The sequence below is a fragment of the Antennarius striatus genome, chromosome 19 (genome assembly GCF_040054535.1).
Source record: "Antennarius striatus isolate MH-2024 chromosome 19, ASM4005453v1, whole genome shotgun sequence".
Classification (NCBI taxonomy): domain Eukaryota; kingdom Metazoa; phylum Chordata; class Actinopteri; order Lophiiformes; family Antennariidae; genus Antennarius; species Antennarius striatus.
In genome coordinates, this window is record NC_090794.1 from 7,539,612 (window position 1) to 7,567,365 (window position 27,754).

Here is a 27,754-nt window from a genome sequence, read left to right on the forward strand (position 1 = left end):
GCATTTAGTCAGTTCAGGATGTTAAGCCTGTGATCATCTCAGCAGCTACCAGTAGATTTGCTGCAAGATAGAAAATCATCGGGGGTTTTTTTTTTTTTGTTTAGTTGAAACTATGCCTTGAACTGACACAGTCACAATAAATTATGTAGAACCTTTTATAGCTGTGGGCATACAATGATATTTACCATTAACACATTAGCAGCTAATGTGTTCATGGTAAATGTCAAATGTCAGCTAATGATTAACTAAAGAAATACAGTCCTTGAATTAGCTGCTGCTGGAGTTAATAAGAGACTATTGTAGTTTACTGTATTATCGTCATTTCAAGGTTACCTGTATTGTTGTTTTTTCATTTATTTATTCATTCATCTTCCTTTTATTGTATCAAAATGTTTCTGGAGCCATAAGATATTGAGGCAGTGATAAAGAGGAGAATGAAATTCATTATAGAAAATCCCTCCCATTGTCTCTCATTGTTGGACTGAGGAGGCTCAGGAGGAGGATCAGACACCTCCAGCCACAGACCAAAATGCTCTTGGAAAGCACAATTCTACTACCAGACATCAGAACACCAAACACCCAGCACCTCCCACTCTACCTGATGAAAAGTATACGTCACTCTCTTTTAATGTAGATGTTACGAATACAGCACTTTGCACATGTATGCACAAACAGCACATATCTACTTTATATCTCAGGATGTGAACATGGCATGCTTGTAAAACCTCTGTCTGTTTTATAAACTCAGATAAATAGTATTTAACAGTCTACTTTGACAGCAGCCTTAAGTTATATTATTTTTTAATCATCCTGCCGCACTTGTTTTTATTTATTTTTAAAAATTTTATTGCCCTTTTGTTCCCTGTACTTCATGCTGCTATGTCTTTCCATGTACCGCTGTGTCGAATAGAATGTCCTCCACAGGGGATAAATAAAGGTACGTTTCCTTATATTAATTCTAACAGCTATAATTATTGCCAGCTCTCAAGTGTAAAATGTTTATTATCTCAGCAGAACATTGACAGTTTGTGTTTGGTGTATAGGGCCTGATTTTTATCACTCCCTGCAGGTGTATTTGCATGAAGTTATTTGGGCAAACTTCTTGCAGCACAGGGCCTTTAGACTTCCTGATGTTGAGCTGTACACAGTTCCTGTTGCAGTATTCCACGCAGTTCTGGACAACGCCTCCACACTCCACTTTCTCTGCGATGCAGTCAACATTGGAGAAATTAATCCAATAAAGTTGGTATGTTTCCGAGTTGTAGCTGCAGTATGCGCTGTTGAACAGAAATGATGACACTACAGTTCCTTGGGGGGTTCCAGTGCCAGTGTGCCATCATGTCCGACAAGCAGCCTTGCAGAATGACAAAATGCGGCACGTCTGAGAGGTGGGAGCCATTTAAAGCATCTAACAGCACATCAGCTTTACATGAATACACACAAAGGACGTTATCTCAGTGGTTTTTATACAAACCGACTCTATGACATGAGCTGATGATGAAATGAGCATATAAGGAATAACATTCACTATAATAACATAGAAAAAGTCCCTCCCATTCATAATGACGACCTTTATTACCCCAGAGAAGAGCTCAGGGGAAGTAAAGAGGGAGAGCCAGAGATGCGTACGACAGCATTTTGACACAGGACCTTCACTCTGTTCCAGGGGGAGTCATTATTTATGCATTAGCAATGTGAAACTAATTGTATTCATCACCATCTCGCGTGAGCCGACAGAGCTGACATGTCATTTGAATTTAGCATACAGAGACATTTGCATATACCTACCGAGAGCTGTAAAAAAATGAAAATAAAATAAGAGGGAGAGTAGGGCTCATTCACGCATGGATGCTGGAATTGAAATTTCAAAACTGACCACTGTTCTGAGGTGATCCTTTTCTGCTTGTGAATAATTTATTACTCTCATAGCGTTTACATTGGATTCAGAGAATACACTTTGCATTTCAGAGGAGTGTTTATGAGCTCTCATGTGCACAGAAATTGTGATATATTGTCTTTAATAGGATGAACAAAGTAGGATATGTCTACTAACCCTAGAACACAATCTGTACACCCCCATGTCCTCCTTCTTTTATTATGTTGCTGCTCTCTTTGCCTGTGCAACATCGATATTATAACGCAGTCAGAATCCAAAGTGGAAGTCATTGCCCTTGTTTACTCAAACAGCATAAAACCAGGAAAATAATACAGTGGCAATTTTGGCAAAAGCAGCATCACAAACTTGGCAGGCTAGCATGCGCATTAGCCTTCTATCTTCTCCAAACTAGTAGCCCAAAGCGTCATCTGGGCAACGGACTGTGACTGGCAAAGCTCACTGAAACGAGAAAAAAAAGACAATAGGATGAAATGTGCTGGCACCAGACGGCAGCAAGTTTGGATGTGTTTCCTCCGCTCTGTTCTGCTCTCAGCTCCAGCTCCCTCTGTCATCCCACTTGTATCTCTCTCTTTGTCTCCTCCTCCCCACCAATACTACACCTCCAAGCTGCCTCTCCTCCCTCTCATCTTCTGCAGCCAATCTAATCCAGCAGCCTCGGTCCCCTTTGAACCAACTCACAATTAGACAAAGTGCACTTTTGCCCTTGATGCATTGTACACAGGAGTACCCTGCTCCAAAACAGTTTCACTTTGATCCCTTAAAGGCTGGAGCACGAGATGCCCTTCACTCCGTCAGGCCGCCATGTAGATGCACTCCATCCAGATCGATTTGACAGCTTCCACCCCTGAGGCCCAATGTCAAGCAGAAATCACTGTATCACTCCCACACTTACTCTTTAAAACACAGTAAAACGTGTAAAGCAACAAAATGAATTGTGGCATCAATATTTTAAGTGCTGTTGTTTTCAGGGGAGTTCACTTGACACAAGCTGTAATCTAGCACTTTACCTGACGTACTCTGGCAGGATGGACCAAATAAACTGTGTGGACAGAGAGCCATGTAAGCAATAACGACATCTTTTGATATTAGAGTGACTGCTAAATCTAGTAAACTGCCCTCCGTGTATTCCTTGGTGGCAGAGACAGTTGTAGAGCATTTGATAGTGATCGCCTTGACAGCCTAATGTTAAGATTTCTTTTGGAGGAAAAGAAAAAAGCTGAACAAGAGTTTCTCTACAAGCATGTCCTTCTGTAAAGGTCTAAAGGGACGTCAGTGTTTAGATCGTACTGGTCAGGAAACAGATTGTAAACTACTATTTTTAGTTGGATGAAACCGTTTTGACTGTTGGAGTGGAATGAGTGTGTTTAGTTTTTCAATGAAATACCACCATGAAAAGTCAAAGTCACTATCTATTTCAAGCTAACTCACTGGTTGTAGTCTACTAAAAACCTAATTTCACATGTAAAACCTCAAACTGCTTTGGCCTACAGTACAATAGTTTAGTCACAGACACAGGCAGTTAGTATTAGCCAGAAGTTTGAACTTTTTTAAAAGAACTTTTTTAGACTTTCTAATTAAAATTTTACAACCTACTAATTAGAGGGAAAGGCTGTTAGTGACAGAAATCTACTGACACATTGCACTTGCTCATTTGGTGCAAAGAGGCTCTGATTTCCTTCCACTTTATGCAGATTGATTTTCATCTGCTAACTGACCACTGTAAACCGGTCCTCACAGCCTGCTACATATTTCTCAAATTTTTATAAACATTTTTAAAAAATTACAAAAGGATCATCTTTGGTGCAGTTACGTAAGGGTTCAACCAGCTTGTGTGTGTGTGTGTGTGTGTGTGTGTGTGTGTGTGTGTGTGTGTGTGTGTGTGTGTGTGTGTGTGTGTGTGTGTGTGTGTGTGTGTGTGTGTGTGTGTGTGTGTGTGTGTGTGTGTGTGTGTGTATCACACAATATGTGAGTATTGACACTATTAATTTTAGTAACTTTGTTCCACAATATAATTTCATTTATTACACTGGAAGCTGATTTATTTACGTTAACACCCATTTTAACTTAAAACTCATTTTCACTGAGGGCCACATCAGCATAAGGGCCAGATGTAACTTTTAAATGTAACTAAATTATTGTTTATGTGTACATTATGTCCGAGGTTCGCAGATTTATTCTCCAATTGATGTCAGAGTAGAGCAAATGAAGCACCATGAAGCTTTGAACCATGTATGAACTACTCAGCTGGAAAGCTTCAGTGATTCATGAAGCTTCCTCTTGTTATTACTAGTGACAGGTGTCAGATAAGGTATGTGACCAGTAGCCTTACTTTAGTTCTCACCGCAACCGCGTCGGGTCTATTTTAGTCAAACATCTGTCATTGCATGAAGATTTTATTCTGTGTAGTCTAGTTGACAAACCGCTGGTGAAAAGTAATTCTCCTTGGAGGTAATCCGATTGTGTGATGGAAGCTGCTCCTTCTGTCATTCATGTTGCATTATAAACGGCCACACAACACTTTATACCTTATTGGTCAAAAATATAACCTCAAAGTCACAAGCAGAATATGCCAACCAGTCGTCCTTGATACCTACAAAATGTTGAAAATTCCATATTTTATGTGTGAGGGAACTTTCTCGACTGCTTTCTTAGCTAAAAGTTAGCTGTGACTCTGAGGACGTGACTGTGCTCTGGAAAAATTTATTTTCAGATGGTGTGGGGTGATGTAAAAGCCAGCAGTGGGACAAAACAAACATTTCAGTATAAGTGGGAGTTTTACAGTGCCTTCTGTTCATGTCCAGCCTCATTAGCTCAAAGGATGGCTCACATTTAAATGGCACGACATGTTATTCTACACTAGTAAAGTCTTTTTCCAACTAGACTTCTCATCCAATTTTAAATAATAGAACACTGTTGATGAGGAGTTAATAAAGCTGTTCCACCCCGGCTCAAAAATTGTTTGTCATGAGGTTGAATAACATGTGTTCTAAAAATCCTCTCAGATTTATTACCCCAATAATTACTTTTATCTCTGAGGGGAAAAAAGCATTTTTCTCAAAAATGACTTGGGAAGTGCTAATTTGTTGCTTCTTCACTTTGCAGGAACACTCAATAATCTTTCCTCCAGCCATAAATTAACTAAAAGCACGGCCAAAGCTGATTGAAGCCTCAGTTGAATCAATAAATCTCCCAGGCTGAATCCAGCATGGCCATCCTGCGAAGAGCAAAATGTTTGTATGAATTAAAAGACCTGGAGCTGAGATGCAGTTTGCTGAATTCATACATTTTCTTTGTTTACGCCTTGAACAAAAAGCCCCCTAATTACAAATAATTAGCCTCACAAGGCTTTTGAGGCTATGAAGATTATGCAACCAAGGCTATATTAAGCATTCCTTTTGATTTTGGCATAATTTTGGCACAGCCTGAGTCGAGATATCTGGTGCTCCGTGATTTATGACTAATAGATGAGTAATAATTTGACCTTTGATTTAGTTGTGCAAAAAACTGTGGCACTTTTATTGTTTATACAAAATGAATCAGAAAAGGGCGTCACAAAAATAAGGAGCGAAAGTTTGGATGTCAACATAAAGGCTCTGTTGGATTAAATGTTTTGTTTGTCACATAAACCAAAAATGGGCATGAACTGAGGACAGGATATAGCGCTATTCTTCAAAGCATGTTGTTAACCTCTGTGGAAAATGCAGCTTACAGGAATAAGCTGCAATAATACAGCATTGCCACCAAAGCAAAGTCTCTGCTATAAAGGGATTTCATAAATCCAGAATTCTATCGCCGGAGTAGGAATCTACACTTTTGAAGGGAAGTTCAAAGTCTTCTCATCCAATGAAAAACTTGATGCATTTTCCAGGAAAGGTTCTCCATCACGAAACTGTATGCAAATCCTAAATCTTGATGAAACTAGTTTTCGTGTTTTGAGCTGCTTTTGATTCTATGAGATTTTTCTATTTCTAAGCCGCGCCGCTCTTACCTTGATTCAAATTGGAGGAAAATATTCTCTTTATTCTTTCTTTCTTCCATTTCATTTCTCTTAGACCGCTGCACCTCACTTGGTCTCATTTTATTGAAGCAACTTGAATGTGCTTGATAGAGTGCAGACATTGGAGGTAATTGATCGTCTCCATGTCCCTGGTACAGTCGGGCGTTTGGTGAGCAAAGGGAGGGGAACCGCAGCGCTTCATTGTCAGGAAGACGGGAAAGAAAAGGCAATAGAACTGCAGATAACAGATCGTCTGTCCTCATTTCCCTTGCCAGTTCAATTGTAGGAAGCTCTGTGTGTCGGTCTGCAGCACACAGGAGAGCTCAGTGGTGACTAAAAGAGGCCTGGATCCTTATCTGTTAAAGAGAGGGGAAGCATAGAATTTCACCCCTGTCAGCAGGTTTTTGCAGCAGACGGTGGGCGAGGAAGTGTGCTGTCGAGGGCTATAAGCCTGACAGGCTCGTGTCATGTCTTAATGTGCGATAAATAGTTAACATGCTTCATTGTCACCCTGAGCCAGCTTGAGCCAGGCCAGAGTTCATTTGGCATCATGAATAAAACATCAGGAGAATATTTAGAGCAGCATCAAAATTTCAAACACCAAACTTTTCATAGTGATAAACTGCTGATAAATGACAGCTCATTTTGGGGGGATTTTATTTTTACTCACTAGTATTTTCTTTTGTTGAAAATGATCCCATAGGCTAATGTCCTTCTAAGATTTAAATTATAGCTATGCAAACTATGCACTTTCTGAAGTATGATATATTGTGCTCTGTGTTCTGCGCTGGTTTGATTTATTCTGCTGAAAGTCCGCTGAATTTAAAAAAAAAAAAAGGTGCAGGTGACCCGAGAAAAGCACCTTGGTTATGACACCTAGATATGCTTACACTGGAAGAGAAAAAGAAAATGAATCTGAATGTGTATTAGCCTGTGCGTGTGTGTGTGTGTGTGTGTGTGTGTGTGTGTGTGTGTGTGTGTGTGTGTGTGTGTGTGTGTGTGTGTGTGTGTGTGTGTGTGTGTGTGTGTGTGTGTGTGTGTGCGTGCGTGTGTGTGTGCGTGTGTGTGTGCGTGTGTGCTTATGTGGCATGCACCCAGCAGGGATGGTAATGGAATAGAAAGATGTAGGATTATTGACATATTGATTGCAAGGCCTTGCAGTGATGGAAACGCTGTGCATTCTCTAAATTGTATGGACTAAAGAGTAATCTTCCAATTTGAACTGCTGGTGGGTGCTGTAAATAGATTTGGCCAAGAAAGAAACTGATAATGACTTTGGGCTGAGTATTAAATGTTGGGTGTTATTTGGGCTGAGATATGCAGCAAGCTCTCAAAGTACCCACATGGATAATTTCTAAAGTGGAGAGCACAGAGAGCACATCATTTTCAGTTAATTCCCGTTGTGTGTGTTGCCCTGCTACCACTGAGTACAATATCAAGCAAGTGATGTCAGATAAAAAAGCCTGACTGCTCCAATAATCTGCCAAGGGTGGGGGACACACACTAAATCCTTATTTTATGGCTTTAAAATATTACATTTGCATCACAATGTGCAGGGCGTGCATCAAATATTCTTTTACAGTATATATAGGCAATCAGTATAACCCCACATCGCACAACTTTTATTTTTATTGGATTGTGTACTGACCTTGCAAACAATGATTGCATCTGCTGCACTGAAGATATATGGAATAATGACAGAGTTTTAGTTCATTTTATTTGTTGTGTAAGTCATTTTTACGGTTGATGAAAAATAAAGTAATCAATAAAATTAAGATAAGAGCAGGGCTCAAATCCAAATCATTTTAAGGCAGATTTTCTTAAAACTCAATTTATTTCCCCAAAACAATCAAACAAATTTCTATGTTATCTTTTTGGTTACAGTTTGTTATGCGCTCATATTTAATTAGGTGTTAGATTTGTTTACTGGCTTTACACATAAATATCACATTACACCACTTTCATAGATCAAAGTAAAGAATCATCAGTGTAAGATGTTTATGGAAAAATACCCTGCATGTTTCATCAAAAGACAGTGAAATGACTCTTGAGATGCTGTTACATTCACTGAGGTGATTGTTTGCAGGCTAGATTTGTTTCTGTGTTAGCAGTATACAGTCATCCTCCTGATTCACATGCTCAAGATGCTCAACAATGAGTGAAAAAGAGCAACATCTGGAGTCCTACTAGGACAAGGCACCTGGCTCATGTGAAAGTGTGCTCCATTACAGATTTGATTAGAAAAGGAAGGTGTGCAACATATCGAGGACAAACAACCACAACTTGCATTAATTAGTGAACTTCACAGGAGAATATCCAGGAGAAACTGAGATGCTTTGATGAAGGTTTGTACTCTATGGGAGCTCTCTAATTATGTCAATATTAGTTGATGTAATTTGGTGATGCACTATTTGTAATTAATGAAGAGTGTTTTAACTGACGTGCGTAAAATTTTGTACATTCAGTCCAGGGATTCCCTGTCAGTAACAGGGAAGCAGGATACAACAATTCCCCAAAAGTGAAGCCAAAACATCTCAATCACACCTTGATGGTTGGCTGCAGCACAGGTCATAAATTTCACCCCCTTTCATGTGAGCAGACAGGACTCTGGCCAAAACAAAGACTCAAAGAGCTGCAAATGCCTTTTTTTTTTCCCAAAAAAGGTTTTTTTCAGTGTAGGAGTTCTCCTCGCGCTGATGTATGTCAGCGCTATGAAAAGGGTTTAAACAAAACAACAGAGTCCTGGTTTGAAAGAGTCAGATGAGTACATGGGCAAGAAAAAAAAAAGCAAGACAGCGGCTCCACTGCTAAATCTATACTGGACAAGTTCTGGATCAAAAATATGTTGCTACTGTGGATATGCATATCCCAAATAATCAAGCTTCACTTAAGCACACTGGAAGGAAGTGGAGACAGTGTTACACAGACTTGTGAGCAGAAAGCACCTGCAGTTTGGCCAGTTCAGCATTTTACTTAAAGGTCAAATCACTATCACTGCATGAGATGGTCGAAACTATATTATATACTATAAAATATAGATGTCTCACTGTTGGAGTAATGGGTCATTGTAGCATATGAAGTAAAATTTTTCTACTGAAATGTACTCAATTAAAAGAAAATAGTTCAGAGAAAATGAGTTCAAGTACTTGAAATTGTACAAAAGATGGTACTGAACAAATGTGCTTTCCTTTCCACTTCTATTTGGAGTACCTGTATAGTTAGTACAAAAACACATCTAACTGAATATATTTACCATATGGAACAATATCTTTATAAGTGTGCATAAGAGCTGGTGACCTTTCCATCCGCTTGTCCTTAAACTCAACCAGGAGGTAGAAACTTGTCATTTAAAAGAAAAAGAAAAACAGACTCTGTCTATTGAAAGTAGTTTTCTACAAACAAGAAGTACATGTCATTCTGCCTCTCATCATTACCCATTTTTTATTGCTTGTTGAATGTGACCTCCTCTCCATCACCTCTGAGGCTGACGGATTCATCAGGATTGATCTATCTAAAAACATGAGCACACTACATCATAGGTGGGAAGTAATAAAAGCCCTCCATCACACATCACTGGAATTACTGGTTCTTAATTATGTAGACTCATGTCCTTTATAACACATCTGCATTACTGTGTGATAATGGATTGATTCATTTTGTTGATTTATTTCAACAAAATGGTAAGAGCTTTCAACGAAAAGAATTATGATGACCTTGATTCATACTAAGGCACATAACTGGAGACTAAATATTTTATCTATATTTGTTGTAAGAAAAAAGATGAAATAACTATCAAGAATCTCCTTCAGCCTGTAGAGCTTTATAAATGTACTTTCTGTTGGAGACAAAATCAAAGACAAAGGACAACAGATGGGAGCAAGTGAGAAGGTGACCAGCAAATTAAACAGATAGGACAGGGGAGGAAATGTGGTGAGCATATATAAGTTGTTATCAACCATCAGCATACCTCTCACCCATGGTGCCTTCTCACCCTGCGTCTCTCTGATCCTGCTGAGTACTGAGGCTGCCGTGTGATGCATCGCCAGCTCCATCTGATTGCTCAGATCAGATCCAGGCACTGCCAGATGCGACCACGACCCTGCATGAACGGGTGTCATCACCCAAGACGTGCCAAGGAGGCTGCAACTGCCTATCTTCAGGAGGAGAGAGCTGAACATGCTATTCCCCTTTCAGATAATCTATAAGCATTTCAGGAACTCCATTTGGAATGCATGCATTTTAATCAGTGAGTCATCATCATGAAGTTTATATTCAAGTCCTAGGAATCAGGGAAGATCCAGTGAAGCAAGATAATTCATCCATCACAAGTAGAGAAGTGGCCTTTTATGTTTTGAAATTCTGACCTTTAATTAATGTCCTCAAGATGATGATCTGTCTAGTATTTGACTGCTGGTGTACTCGTCTATCATCCTTTAAGATTCTCTGCAAATAATTTTAATCACCGAAATGCATGGACACTAGCGAGGTGCTCTCTGTCACAGAAGAGCTTGGCTATTAAACGAGGCTGAAGCAACTGAAAAAGGAAGCCCCAGATACAGATGCATGCTTCACTCGTTTTTTTGTTTTTTTTTATTACCTGTCTGCTACCTTTATGCAGGCTACACAGTCACAGACTGCAAGAGTACAAAAAAAACCACCGGATGTTATTTCATAACAAATACCACTTGACTGGCTATTACAAATACAGTGCACTGTCGTTCCTAGTGGTTAATGCGTTCTAGGAACCACACGTGATTAACAAATTCCGCAGTACAGTGACAAACTATTTATCTTGTTATTTACGGTAATTTAAATGTTCATGAACCCTCCCCATACTGATATTAAACCTCATTCTATCCGTATTACCTTTTCCCACACTCTTATCGACTTTTTAAAGCACCTTTGTGTCTCACGTAATTCCGAGACTCATGGCACGTAGTGCACTTCTGGATCCTGTCAGCCATTAGAATGCGAGTAAAGTATCACGGGACTGCCTACCAAAAATCCTCGATGAGTTGAAGTCGCGAGTGTTGATGCGTGAACGCGCAAGAGCGCACTGTATACAGAATTTTATTTTCTTTAGACGATAGCACAAACATGTCAAAAAAGAAATCAACACATATATGTACATAGTGGTTCGCTACTATCTACTGGTTTTAATGTACTAACTTTATCACATTGTGTTCACTACTCTATTAAGGGGCAATCTCCATATGCACACAGTGAAGTCTGTCATGAATACCTACTGGAAATAAGAAAGATGAAATTTGTTGGAAGTGGGAGTTCATTCTCCAAAGTACCCTGCTTTAAATCTCCACACAAATTACTGCTGGCATACAATCTCACGCTTCAAGATGTGATTGTGTGCAGCACATAAAAAGGGGTTCTCTACCCTGCTTGTCTGATGTGTCTGTCTGTGTTCCGCAAATTTATTCATGCTACCTGGAATTTGAGATGTTGCTTGTGAGGGAACCAAATAGCAAAATCTACTTTATAATGAGGTGATGATGCTGATCATTAAAAATTTTGTGGAGTCAATTTTGCTGAACACCTGTCAGGTTGTTTAATATAAAGCCCATCTGCATGTTTAAATGAGAAGGTGAGGATGTGCTGATGTTTCTCAGATGGTCAGATTTCTCAGATTTACTTGTTTGTGTTTGCCGGAAGGTTCGGTTTGCTTTCAGCCATGCTCATATTTCATATTTTGTCATCACAGGGACGTAATGACTAATGATAATTGAACAATGGATTTTCATGTACACATTCCCAACTGTTCCCATGTACTCTAGTATGGTCAGAGATTGTGAAAGCCATTAATATTCAGTGTGTAACATTTTCAAAGCTAATTCTCCCGCAAAGAGGAACACTATATCTCCTGAAGCCCTCTCCATAAATATTCAATATCCAGTATTCGCTTAGTAACCTTAACTATGCACGGCTGAACTGAGTTGTCAGACCCACATGGATCCAAGCAGAAGACAAGAGGTGAGTGTTTTAATGCAAAATGGTCAGTGCACAGGCAGGCAGTCAGATCAAGCAACATCATCAAAAGTAATTTAGAAAAAAAACTGGAGGGTCCATCATCCATCCATCCATCCATCCATCCATGCATCCTTTCATTTTCTTGTTCCCCCCAAATGAGGTGCTAGCTCATTACTGAAAACACAAGTACACATGGAGGTGGGAGGAAACAGGAAAACCTGGAGAGAACCCACACAGACACGGGGAGAACATACAAACTCTGTATAGAAAGAAATTAAACCCAGAACCGTCTTGCCCTGAGGCGATAGTGCTACCCATTGCGCTACTGTGTCACCATATTTGGGAGGGTCATATACTGGAAATCAAGCAACAAGGAAAATGCTAAAACTCTCACATGGTCTGGAAGGAACAAGCAAATAAACAAGCAAATGAAATACACAAGTAGTCAATATATGCAGGCGGAACACATCAGAGCCAAACACAGTAAACAAGACAGTGGTTACCAAAATAAAACAGGAAGCTGAACAAATAATGACCAAGACAATAGAACATGACCGTAGGATGTAAGATGGGACAGAAACTTACCAACATTGAGTTTCTTCATAAGATATGAAAGTTTACATGCCTGGCTTACAAGCTCAATATCTGATGATGGTAGAAATCTATCCATGACTTGTAAAAGTCTATATGTGTATGTGCAGTATGTTATAATAATGTGATTTCAATATCTTATATGATATTAGTGCTTACCATACTGCTGTGCTATGGACCTCTGCAATGTGGCTCTTTTATTTTCCATATCATACAGTCATGACCTTCTGATGGCTTTTGTTTTTGTTTTTGTTTCTTTTTCTGTTTTCATCATGTAATAGCCGTTATGTACATTGAAGGTGTTTTTTAAAAGTTGAAAAAATCCGTAAATCTTGAAGAATCATGCATGCTATCCCCTAACTCATAGCGGTAACATTATCATTATGTTAACAATTTGCTAGCTGTCTTTGGTACTTTCACCCTTATTATATTCACTCTTTGTTATGAAAAGCTTCTTTTAAATACCCATCTGACAATAAGAATTCCATCAAATATCACGACTTTTAAAATAAATACCATTTGTGCAGGTGTAGCAACATTTTACAAACATGTCAGTTTACCTGATAAATCTTCCTTTTGCCTGGTCGGTGATAAAGCCTAATGTATTGGACCTACAGGAAACTAAATTAAGATGGATTTTAAATTTCCCCCCACACAACTCCAGTGTGACAATGACCCACTGCAGAAGAAGTGATATTTAGTGCGTTAGTGACATAGTTGATGGTCCATACTTCTCTCAATGCATCTGTCCTTTAGCTGGCAACAATTCAACTCAAATGTCTTCAGTTCTGGGAAGGGATAATCACCCGCTCTTTATTAAGAATTCTACAATGACCTAATACATGACTGCATTATTAAGTCATCATTCTTACTCGGAAAAGTTGGTCTAGTGAAAACTAATTAAACTTGTGAAGCAGGCCATGAGTCTGTCAGCCTTTACCACGAAAGTCTAATTTTGAAAATTCTGGCTGTAGGAGCCAGGACTTCACACACTAATCCTACGGATTCCTATGTGTGCTTTGCAGGACGGTTAAGAGGTACCTGAATGCCATATGTTGTGTATCATCAGCTTAATTAGAGGCATATGTAAAATAGTGTGTGTGAATGTGCACAAGTGCTCAAATGTTTGCTTGAATGTGGACATGCTACATGGGTCTTCGATGGTTTACTGTAGATATAATTCTTTCAAGGCCGGGATAGATTTTCAGAGGTTGTGTATTAATGACAATTAAGACGATTACTTTTCTTATGTCACCGATGTAAAAGGAGCTAATATCCAGAACTGTCTGTTACAAACACTTCTAGTGTTTTGCAGGTAAGAATGCTAACGGGAAACGAGTGTTAACTCTCTTAGCCCCTGTTGTAAATCCACATACAGAATCCATTGACATGATGTTTTAAGAACAGTGGAAGGCTTTACCACTCACTTCTCAGGACCAAGGTGACTTTTCCTGGGTTAAGGTGAAATGTCGCCTCAGCACCGTGCTAACATGGACAAGGAAAGCTGGTTGTCACATTCGATCAGCCCACGATTCAATATGATTGACCGAGGCGGGAAATCTTTAAGTTGCTCATGCATGGAATGAAGAAGGAGAAGGAAAGACATGGCAACATCAAAGCGTCAGGGATATAGAAACCTCATGCATGCTAACATGGCAGCCAAGGTCACCAGGAGGTGCTAAATGACTGCTCCAGTGCAGCTACTGAGAATGGAAGTTGATATTCATTGTATGGTACTAAGTGGTTCTTATGCTACAGCTGTTTTTATTTATTTATGCATTTGGTGCATTTTTAGCATTGTAACAGGCAGGAAACAGAAGTGCGACACAAAGAGGGGTAGCTCATGCCTGAGCATCTGTTTATTATACCTTATTTGTACTTTATGGAAGGGCAGTGCACGGTTCAGGAAAGAACCTATTAGATTTTGAAGGGACTCCAGATAAATGGGTTAGTCCCCGATTTCTTTCTGGTTTATCTAAGGCTGTGTGATGGATTCTTTTTTTTTCTGATTTCCATAAAATGTAATGCAGGGATGGGGCACAGGTCACGCAAGTTAAAGAAACATCAGATTAAGATATGGTATTTAGTTTGTTCAGAAATTCTGATATTAATGTGTAAGAAATATGAAATATAGCTTCTGTATATGTGCGTTAATGGAACTGCTTTTTATGTAATCTAAAAATAATGTCCAATATCAGTTATACATTATTGATTTCTATGAATAACTGAATATACCAACATGCACAACTTAAATCAATGGTTCATACTTGATATGAACTGTTGTGAGAGGTAGTTAATAAATAATAGATTGAGAGGCATTTTGGATTTTTGCTTTACTGATTTGAATCACCCAAAATTGATTTTTCACTACGGTCCCCTATCTAATCAAGTTAGGTGTGCTCCAGATAAACAAACGTGCATGTGTTTGTGTGCGTGTGTGTTTATGTGTGTGTGTGTGTGTGTGTGTGTGTAGGACGGGGCTGGGCGTAGGTTACAAATTTGCATTTTGAATGTTTTCTTTCCCAGTTGGCTTTATTATTAACTATAAATGAAGAGATTGTGGTTAAAGCTTGAAAGGCGCCTATATTTAAATCACCTAACACAATTGATATGATCATTACTTTCCATATACGCAAGACAATAAACACTGTATATGTTAAAAGCTTCAATTACAGAGGCACACACACACACACACACACACACACACACACACACACACACACACACACACACACACACACACACACACACACACACACATATATATATAGGGTGTGTGAAACAAAGATTAATTATTTTTTTAAGCTTTGTATTTATGTGCATAGATTGGGTTTGTCCATGTGAGCCAGCATAAGGAGATGATTGACAACTGCTAGCTCAGAAAGCTTTATGCTCCCACCCCAGGTGCAGAAAAGCACAGATTGTGCACCACATCAAAATAATCAGAGCGGCATGTGGCGGCCAGGTCTTTCTTTGTCTGTTCCTGCAGTTCTCTTAGCAGATGTGATAATAAATTAACATTACCGTCAATTCCGTCACTCCCACCTGGCCTTAAATGCGTCTCTGGAACCCCTCATCCTTGAACGTGGAACTCCCTGAGTGAAGTGCGTGTTACGCCACCAATCTTTGTTGGGGGACCAGTAAGGGTTTATTTCATATCATGCTCCATAAACCGGCACTAAACCTGGGAGGGCGAGCAATCAGGAGGTGAACACATTGTGGACCACTGGGATTCTCCAACATGGCTGCACCTCCAACTCCCCAGATTCCCGCCAAGCGTTAAATCAAAGACGGGGGAGCCGGCTATACGCTGGGTTTGAGATTAGTGCTGGAGAAATGATTCAATGTTAATTGGAAAAAGAAACCCTACTACACCTTATAAGCACAAAACCTATTATGTGGCATCATGGTGAGAGAGATGGGAAGAAATTGAAAATGTTATGAATACAAATGACGACAGTTTAAAAGCGAGAGGGCTGAAGTTCTGATGGATGGATCAAAGAAATATGGAATGAAAGTATTTAGAATGAATCCCCAGAGAATGACTTTATAGACCAGGGGTCGAGAATTTTATGCCGCCAAGATGGGGTAGTTTGAGTTGAGCCATTAGGGTGACTGAACATAGGTTCTCCAGAGTTGTTCTGTTCTGCTGTTAAAACATCTGACTCAAAGGGACAGCAGATTTCATCATTTCATGATCGCATACCCAGAGGCCAATCTGTGTGAAAAGGAATGGTTGCATTGCACTGGTGAGAGAAGAGGAGCTGAAAACCTTTGGTAGAAAATAGAAAAGCGTGCTGACAGTTCAGGAGCTAGTAATGGGTAGAGGTTCAGCTGAAAGGTTGGGGTTGTACAGTTAATTCAAGCTGACAGGGTATGGGATAAAATGGGTTTCTCTCTCAACAGCAAAGTAGAGGGCCAGCCTTGTCTAATCTTTCTGATGGAGAGAGGCATACACCCCTCCCCTCTCGGGTACAGGGTGAGACAGTAGTGCGAGGGAGGTGCATTATTGAAGGTGAAAAGTTGCAATGTTTTTTGAGTGGACAGCCTCAAGGGCAGCTGGCAAAAGATTAGAGGATGTTATTAGAAGGCAATGGGCTGTACCTGCTACTCATAATCCTCCCACATGGGAGCGTGTGCATGTATCTGTGTGTACCTAACCTGATGCTATCATGGAAATTACATCCCCTATACTACAAAAACAGTCCTTACTCCTCCACTCAGGTAAATAGTCTGCCTCTTTTCTGACAATCAAATGGCTTTAATCTGCTCACATTGCTCTGCTCTCACCACAGGGGGCAAATAAGGTCAGCCTTGTCCATCTGTCCAACTGTCCATCCATAGTTATGCGATTTGATTTGGGACAATAATAAAAAACAGTACAATGGCATTTCACACATGCTTTGCTGGAGCCCTGTATGTGTGCATCTCATAATTACACTCATTAATTAGTCTATAATTACATTTGAGGTATTTAACCTCCACAATTTTCATGTTATTGTGCTGTTGTTCTGGTTTTATACAGAATGTGATCTATGTGTGCCTCCTTTATGGTATTGTAGTGTTATACGTGTAATGACAGAGCTTATGGTCTATCCACAGCTGCACAAATTGAGTTTTCCTACTAGCAGGACTATGTGTCCTTGGAAGTTTTCTACGTTTTCTTGGACCCCCTCTAAAAAATTCCCAAACAAGAGGACAGCCTGACCACCGTGCATATTTATGGTGATAAGTTTACATGACAGGCTCATGTTTCAATGAACTCCAAAATCAATTTTCTGTGTCAGGTTGCCTGACATTTCTGCAGCATATGTACAGTATGTACGTATTTATACACATCTACGTCAAAACAGTATTACATTAAAAAAAAGTGAATATGAAAATACTATAATTATAATGCAGCAATTGTCATTCATCCATTCATCTTCTGTAAGGGCTCATCCTGTCTGCAGGATGAGCCCTTACTGTGCTATTGTCTATACATTTTTATGAGATATATAATGCATTTTGGGATAAATCATAATCTTTAGGCCTCTAGAGGTTATCTGGAGTCAACTAGCAAGGTGTAGGCTTGGAATTGTACAAAGAGGTTTTGTTCTCATGTGTGTTATGTCTCATTCCCCCACCCACACTACACACACACACACACACACACACACACACACACACACACACACACACACACACAACACACACACACACGAAGGGAGAAATGTGTCTTTTGTATATAAAATAATAGTTTAACATGTTTTAATTACGGAACACTTACACAAATGCTTACCTTACAGTTTATAGATGTAAAGAATGAGCGTAGGATCTGTTAACATTTATTTGTTTTTATTGATATGGATCCATCAAAGCTTCAAATTAAACCATGTGAGCCAGAAACCTTAACAACACTTGGCTGCTGTAAGACTGCATAAATTATATTTTCCAGCCAATAAAAGTCATAATCCAGCTAATAAAAGTATTTATGAGAACATGTATTAGACGATCCACAATAGTTAACCCCTTGTAAACATTCATGGCTGACTTAACTGTTACTTTCCCAAATGCACACAATGGTTTATCCAGGAAAACTACCTCAAAATAAATATAAATATTCATCACTGATTCATCTTATCAGAGATTGAGAACATTTTTCTTCCTCGTTCATTTACAAATCACTGCAATTATTTCCAATGCATAGTATCACTTTCACATGGAAACTTAATACAGAACACCCACAGGAAACCAGTAAACAACAGAAGCTTCGAAACTTACTAAAGACATAGTTTGCCAAATCTGAGCAGCTTTGTATGCATTAAAGTAAGCTGCATCACAAAACACTCACACTTACCGGAGACCTGGATTGGTTCCATTACTACATAACTATTCCATTACATTATAATTATGTGCCCTTGATGTCTAATTTTGCTTTATATGTAATGCAGAAAACATCATAATGCAACTTTTGCTCATAAACAACTCCAAATTAAATTATGCTGTGTAGGCATAATTTAATTTATTGGAGTGGGTGAATGTCTGATCTCTTCTGTCTTGTTTTTACCATATTACCCATTGAGGACTAAAAGCCTCTCAGCTATAGCAGTTGAATGAACCCTAAATGCAGTATCATCCCCAATATGTACCATGTATTTAAATACATATATGTATATCAGTGCATGTCACACTCACCTTGAGATTTTCTTAAACAAGACTTAATGCTGCCTTTACAATTTCTTATTTATCCATTATTAAACACATTACCGAGCAAGTTATCCTTGAATATCTTACATATGACGGATGAAAGTTTCTAGCTGCAAATTAGTATTATTACTAAATGTTGGAAAAGTCTCAAGAAAACCCATCTTCACTGGTGTTCGGGCATTTCAGACTCATTTTATCATAAATAATTAAAAGACCGTTTAACAAGTGACATGGGGGTATGCTGTTTTATATTTTAGAACTATTTTTACACCAGTGGTTTATGTTACACATAAAGCTCATATACTGTATACAATATAGTATAGTTTCAATGCTAATATTGAAGTCGCCTGTTATGACTTGATGAAGATTATACTGGACTGCTGAATAGCTAATAATACATAATATTTGTGTTTTTATGCCATAATAATGTAAACAGAAGTACCATCTAAACATATTGTGTAATTGGTTGTGTAATTTTCATTACACAACCAGGATTGTATAAATGACGCTTCTTTTTAATATTGCACAGAGACTTAAGACTATCACACACAATTAAATGCACATCATTTCATAATGGTAGCATGTGCAGGTTAAATAAATGCAGTAATTAAAATTAATTCATTACATAATTTTACATTTCAACAGTGGTGCAGAGGTTAGCACTATTGAATCACAGCAAGAAATTGTATTCCTTTCTGTGTGAAGTTTGAATGTTCTCCGGCTTACCTTCTCCCACCTCCAAAAGCATGCAACTTTGGTGATTTGGTCACACATCAAATTGTCTCCCGGTGTGAGAATGAGCATGTGTATTTGTTCGTCATTTGTGTGGCCCCATCATGACCTGGCGTCTCATCAAGCAGACCTGTGGTGACCCTCAAGAAAGATAACCACCTGGATGGATGAATGGATGATTGTTGAGGAAAGCACGGTGGCACAGTGGGTACCAGTTAAATCACAAGAGATCTGTCCCACTATAGAACGGGGACTCTAGATTGAATGAATGTGAGTGTGACTGGTTGTTTAATTGTCTTACTGGCAACTTCTCTGGCCTGCCTCCCACTCAAAGTCAGCTGGGACAGGCTCCAGCCCTCTCCCCCACATATGTGTGTGTGTGTGTGTGTGTGTGTGTGTGTGTGTGTGTGTGTGTGTGTGTGTGTGTGTGTGTGTGTGTGTGTGTGTGTGTGTGTGTGTGTGTGTGTGTGTGTGTGTGTGTCAGTCAGCATCCATACATTTCTACCCATCTGGTTGTCAGGCTGTCAGTATCTCTGACAGACACTGCGCAGCAGCTCCCTTCATCTGAGAGAGACCTCCAACCTGCTTCTTCTCTTCTTCCTCATCATGACTTGACACTTGGCAGCATTTAAAAATTCAATAAAAACACCAGCTCTGACGATCACACCTCATCTATTATAAAACACAAATTTGTTGACACGGTGATAATTCTGAGAAATTCAAGATAGGGACTGTATGGTGGAATGACTTGCCGTAATTGCAGCAACCATAAATGCATGCTTTATTGCCTTTATAAAGTATTCATGCTGTATAGTTGATGTGCTCAGAATATTTCATGACAGCGGCGCTGACACACGAGGTGACTGATCAGTGTAATAAAACCCAAAAAAGGGCAATTGGAGGATAACTCTCATGAATCAAAGTAGCCACACTGCTAAGCTTTTATATTCTATATTCCCATTTAAAGAATTTCCAGTTATTCAGTCTGTAGAAATGCAATATATTCAATTTTGCAGAAATCTCCCAGCTTTCATTTCACAGTATTCTATTCTGAGTTATCAGGGAGGTGAGCCACAGAGGCAGTATGACTCTCCAGTATTCCTCAAAGATGAGGGAAAGGAAAAGCCAGAGGAACTAAATGCTCTTTACCTTGTGGATGGGGTTACAAAAGGCACCTCCTCAGGTTATTCCAGGACCTTGGTGTAATGACTGTGAAGTCAGACTGACCCAGCTTTTCTGCAGCAACTCACAGGCAGATGAGAACTGCATTATTCTTGTATAATAAGTGTACTAAAAAAGTCGTATATCATATTGCTGCACAAAATGTCCTAAATTAGCATTTAAATTAAGCAACAATCTGTTTTACATAAAAAGAGGAGCATTATTCACCATCGAGTGTGGCATGTATTGTGTCATCTTGGAACACCTTGTGATGGGAACTCGTGTTGCATCTTGCCTGGACAGGACAGCGAAAATCACTACTTTGAGATGGGTCCATTCTCTGATTATCAGTGACAGTAAGTAAGTGGAAATTGGATCAGAATCGGTGCTCCGATTTGTCAAATTTTAGTTTTTCTCTGTCAGTGATGGATTTGCTTGTGGATCTGTGGTCAAACCGTAGCTACAGATTCCTTACAGAGCAGATTTTCTGATTTTTATCGGCAAAATATTAAGAAACAGTTGGTATTTTAATTAAATTAAGATAATCCAAAGGCATATTTGTCATCAGAAAGGTAACCCCGGGGTTAGAGAAAGTAAGAAATCATTGGTCCACATCTTTATCCAGATGTACAACAAAACCATTCATGAAATAACAAATGGCCAATTTATAAGAATAATGAAAGTTTAACTTTACAATGTTACAAGGAAAGAAAAAAATCCACACCTTTATCTGGCTCCACTTAAGGACCTTAAGGTTTCATACCATGCTTTTCCACAATTGTCTAGTAATTTATGGATAATTAAAATGACTTGATTTCCATGGCTGTAAGATTTGAGACCAAGTTGGCATGTTATAAACCCGTCTGGTCTGTTTGAGTAATACTTGAGTAATAACCTCTCAATACATCAGGTATAGTACTGCAAATTTTGTTTTTTTCTTCTCCATACCCTCAGAGGAAGGCCCCAGAAACTCAGATCCCCGTCTGCCTCTATATCAACTGATTGTAATTGGTGATCTTCAGTTTAACCTTTGAATAATGTCTTCTCTATGTGCTGGACTAGCTAATAAAATTGGAACCATTTCACAGGATATATTTCAATACAGGATGTTAGAATGTAGTCGACATTTATTGAACTAAAATCATTACTGGTAGTGAAGAATGTGTGTTCTTGACAGACTTTAATTAGCTGATGAAATCTAATTTAAAATATCTACGGATCTTGATTAGTTATATTATGCAGACTACAATATGTATAAAAGCGCTACTGCAATTACAATAAAGCCATATGAATAACTACATTTACATTTAATCTTTCTGTATGCTGAATACCACATTTATTCTAAGCCTCTATTGATTACTGTTACATATTTAATGACAGTTGCTGAAGCAGGTTATTCATACTTTTACCTGATTCCTCTCTTCAGCTGTAGATACATTTGTACCCAATGTGTGTCCAACATCTTCAAAAGACGTTTTATGTTATCCATGAAGGGAAAAATTTATGTGCCTGCAGTGTGTTTAAAACTGCTGAAGCCTAGTTATCAAGCACCCTCCATTTCATCAGAGATACAGTTTTGGCACACATCAGTACCGTACATCAGATGTTAAATTGGCTGTCTCTTGGTACAAGGTGAAGGAGCAAAAGACTGGAGTTTATCCGTCAAACAGTATCTTAAAATACCTGGATATCTCTTGTATTACACTAAATTACAGTTAGTGAACACAGACTCCAGCCAATGCCAATTCTGAGAATATTTCGAGTGATTAAATCCGGGAAGAATTTGACAGAAAATGACATGGCCTTTCAAGGAAAAAGCCCATTTGTTGTATCATAATATGACTTTAACTGGTTGTTTTCTGGTTAAAATTGGTCTTTTAAGGATAAATGCTGTGGGTAGTGTGGGCATTACTGTCCTTTGATGCAATTTCAGTGAATGGATTTAAAATTAATCAATTATTTGATAAATCTACTTTCATGTTCAAGGTGAATGTAATGCTATTCAAACATCCTCTGAAGGTCCTATCTTCTTAACAATTACTGTGTCGCTCGTATTTTGAATCTTTTTGAAGGCGTAGTGATGTCCACAGACTCAGCAGGAGGCAGAAATAATGAGATAAAACCATCTACAGGAGCGCACAGGGGTTATAGAATATATAGCCAGGTTTATGTGACCTTTTTAAAAAAAAAAAAAGTACGGTTATTAAAACCCTTTTATAGACCATTTCTTATATCCACCTACAAACGAGCAACTTAAGAAGAATAAATATAATTTATACAGAATTAATGGAGAGTGCATACATTGCGTTGCTCCAATTTTATTGTGGCCTGATTATATCACATGTGAATGCAGACAGAAATCCACAACACACAAGTATTTTGTCACATACATGAACAAACATCCTGGTAGTCCTTTCCCAACAAGGCTGTCAGTGGGTGTTACCCAGCCTTGGCCCCCGTTGGCAGTGTGCCACTTCCTGGCAATCGATGCTCATTTTTCTTTTTATCCACACCCCTTTCATTGATCTGTGTCACCCTGGACATCCCACAAGCAGGCGGCAACTCAGCGCTGCCTTTCTGTCCAGTCTGGAGCACATATGGCCTACATGTACCCAGGAGAGAGGACTTGATGTTCCACGTCTTTAGTGGTGAGGATAGGGGAGATCAGGGGAGGATACCGGACAGTGCAAGGCTACTGGCACTGGTATAGGTAGACGGTCTAAGTGATGATGTTCCATTGCGGTTTGTATTTGGATCGAAAGGCAGGTAAACATACAGAAAGAAATATGAAGCTGGACACATCACTCCCTCTGAAATATAAATCAGAGAAATTTTAAGCATCATTATGAACTAGAGGTAAGAAAAGTGAAAAGTGATTGTTTATTTTGTGTCAAATAAATCTGCCATAAATAGATTCTGACACACGGCTCCCACTGTAAATAGCAGCCCATAGTTTAAAGTGATATATTCCTAAAATTGATTGATCAGTGTGGCTTTCTAATTGAGTATGTCTGCTTTTTCCAGTAGTGCAAGTTAAGTGTTTAGTGTAGCAGCATACAGGACTAATTAAACAAATAGTTTGGCATTGTAGGGAAATATCCTCTTTTGTTTTCCTACAGACAGCCTTGAAAATTTCAATGACACTCATCTGTAATTCAGGCAGTTCATTTAGCTTCGCAATTAATGCTGGAAACCAGATAAGAGCTGTTATAATTGCGTGTCTACCAGCGCCTTTAAGGGAGTGAACCGGAACATGCTTTTGCATGTTTTGTTTACCTTTGTGCAAAAAAAATTAAATAGATGTTTAATTTAATCTATCTGAAGCATGCTTATAGATGGGAGCTTGAAAAAAGGCAGGGCATTCAAACAGCAACCAGAGGGCAAGGGTTAAATTATGGCCTGATGGTGACCTTTTGCCCTGAGGCACACTCACTCGGAGGTGAGCGTGTACATGCTTATCACAAAATGACATGTGTAAGATATGGTCTAAAAGTAAGGGTATACAAGTTCCTATTCTAGTGATACAATCCTCAACATTTCCTATCTTAATCCTCTCTCTTTTCTTAAGCTCTTCTTCCCCAATTACCTTCAGTACTGACTGCTGAGCTGCAGGAAGAAAAGCTAACAGCTCATTAGGGTTTAAAAAGTTCAGTCTTCTGGAGTAGCACTTGAGATCACACTTTCCTTCTTTCCATGACAGAAACAAATTCATCTTAGCTTGACAGAGCACATTCTGCATATAATAGTTGTATTATTGATCGGACTGACTAGTAAGATTATTGGATTCCATCAACTCTTGGAAATAATGAGCTGCTTCACGCAGAGACAGACGTATCACTGCAGTCTGTGTAATAATGTGCATACAAGAAAACTTTGAGGACCTCGTGTTGTATTTATTCGTGTCAAATTACTTTTTTAACACTCTAAGTTTGTCTGCATCACTTTTTGAAGCATATGCTATGCCTATAAGGAGCAAGAACTGAAAAACAGACTCAGTAATAGGACTCACAGTTAAGTCCCTTGGCTAACGTTGAGTTTCAAATAAGGTCACTTTGTTTCCCCCAGATCCTAATGACGTTTATTGATGTCTTTAATACGGTTTCACTTTTTTTCTGTACTAATGGACAGTGTGGTTCTGCGGTTGTGCTGGTGGTGGAACGAAGAACAGAACGGCAAACTAGACAGCGAGACAGATGAGGAGAGAGTGAGACAGAGATTGAGAGAGAGAAAGTGGAAGAGATCCCAAGAGTTCAGTCATACTAATCCCTTTGGCCGAGAGCTGCGAGTCAATTATTCTTCATTTGTCTTTTATCTTGCCACTACTGTCTGGGAATGAGGTTCCTCCAAGGCCTGTCAGGCGTTTATTGATGCTGTCTGGCCTGAAGGGTTCACACAATTCTGAAGATGGGACCAGAGGCACAGAGGGTCTAAGGGGGTAATAGTGTCAGGAATTGGGGTTGGTGGTGATCAGCTACATTGTATTGCTCTAAAAATGACATAAGATGAGCATGAGCCATATCTTCAAACAAAAATGGAGCAAAGCATGTTTGGCAGAATGACAGTTATGATTTAAACTCATGGGAGTGAGATCTGTTTTGTGTTTTGGACAGGACACTAGTACTATTGGACCCAGCTGCTCCTGCTGGACTGTTTAGCGTAAATGTATACTCATGTATGATGTTGTAGAATGAGATATGTCAGTTGTGATTTAGATCAGACTATAAGGAACAATTTTTGAAATGACAGAATTGATCCCATGTGGAAATAGGTTTGAAGCTAAGGCCATTTTACTCAACTCAGCTTAAAAACCAAAAGCGACCAACACAGCTTGACTCAGGCCAAGGAAGAAGTTGCGGTCTTACCATTTCACATCAGCTTTGTGCTATTATCATGACTAGGAGTCACTTCTGACTGTAATTGATGACATACCTGCAAAAAAAAAAAGTCACACAACAGATTAAACTAAAAAGTTAAAGTATGTTGAAATTAACTGAAGAGATGCTTGTAAGCTAATGTCTGAGTGGTCAAGTGAGCTGTTTCCTTCTGCTTCTCTTTCTAAATATCCTTTGATTTAGACGACATGGGATGTCTGTCAGTTCACTCAACAGTGTTGTGTTGATGTTGGCTGTTAACTGATGTGTGCCTTGATTGGATATAATGACAAACCTTAATGACAAACCTTAATGATCACGTATTCCTTTGTTTCAAAGGACCATAGTTAACCCTAAAATGTTGTGACTGCCACAGAATTAACAAATGAGCATATCAGTGACAAATCTATTGATTTCCGCTTTGGTCAATATGTCTTCCAGTATTCTATCTGTTTCTGCACAGCCATTTCATTAGAACAACATAGGGGAATAAAAAGTTGTTAAAACTTTAACTTAAAGACCTGCTGAAAGCTCAGAGTCATGAAGGGAAAGACAAAAAAATGGAGTGAGGCGTCCCGCTATGGAATATCTGTCTGACTGCTCAGTATAACCTGAATGAAAAGTATGGTCCTTTAGCTCCAGAGAGAAATGTAGATAAAAAGTCTCCAGCTTTAAAATTAGCATACACAAGAGACCCACTATTCCATCATCCGTCATTTCTCCCAGCCCCTTTGTAGAAGAACACATAAATCACATTTCAGACAAGGTGCTAAAATGAACTATTGGCATAAAGCAGCAGAAAGAAAAATATTCCATTTTAATCAACAATGAAATTCATAACACATGAATTTATAACATATGAATTACACAATGTGGTATGGAATTATTACAGTTAGGTTCATGTGTCATTATGTAATTTTATGGCTCAACTAAATGTTGGATTAAGTCAAAAGTTATTTATTTTAAAACATCATGCCACAAATTACTGTGAAGCACACTAAAGCCAATAATTTACAATTCACATTTTAAGTGAGACATAAATATTAAAAAATAATCAATTTCAGGGGATTGACTGTACAGTTGTAATCTGAAATAACAAGAACATATTCCAATAAAATAAAAATACATCAGACTGAATCCAGACTTTAAAGGATCTAATATTAATGCTTAAAAAGCTTAAAGCCAGATATTACTAACATGTCTAGTTTGGGAATGATTATAATTCACAGAAAGAGAGTATTTGTCTATTTCTACTAGATAAAAGGTTCATCCATTCATTCACATTCTTATCCACTTTTTCCGCTTTCGCTGTTCACAAGGTTGCTGGAGCCCATCCCAGTGGACTACAAGTGAGGCAAGGGTCCCTCCGGGCACCACGCCAGTGCACCACAGAGCCACACAAAAGACAAGCCCATGCACACACCCACGGGCAATTTGGAAAAATCAGTTCACCTGAAGTGCATTTTTTGGAGGTGGAAGGAAACTGGAGAACATACAAACTCTGTACAGAAAGGACTTGAACCCAGAACCTTGTAGCTGTGGGGCGACAGTGCTACCCACCGTGCTACTGTGACGCTCAGATAAAAAGTTCAAAAACTCTGAAAAGCCCTCAAAAGCCCTCTGAGCTAGTACAAACTTCCACAGGCATTTATTTTGAAATATGACCAATTAGCAAAATGAGACCATCAATACCATAGTTGTGATTATGTATAATATGTCTTAAACGCAAAATAATAATTTAATTTCTTACTCACTCAATCTTGTAAACAACATTTTGAAATGAAGCTCCATCTTACATGCAATAATGTTAGCATTTTCTATAATTCTGTGATAAATCTTAAGCTTGAATAAATTATTTTTCTTAATCACCAGGCAGATGACACACTGGATTTTGATTTGCTGTTTTGAAAAATTAACTCTCTTGTTTTTCTTCTTTCTCAATGAAGAATTGATTTTCCCTCACTAACACAAACATAGAGTTGGATTATGATGATGCCACTGTAGGAGCTTCAAGATAAACCTGATGTGTGTGTCCATTCTGCTTACCTGACTCTCATAAAAATAAAAATAAAAATGATTAATTGATGAAGAGGCATAGTTTTCGGCCAATTCATGCATGTCTCATGAGTATAAGATTTGTCAGGTTTTGTTTATTAGCTTTAGGCTTTTTCTACTCCAAAGTCATGGCTCATAGCCTTTTGTGTGATGCAAGCCAAGCAGCTGTCCAGTGTGTAACCTTTTCTTGGTTAAGTCTGAGCTGATGCCAACAAAATCAGTCTGAAGTTTTTCCAAAATCAGAGTGCCACGCACCGCAATCTTCCATCTGTTATATTA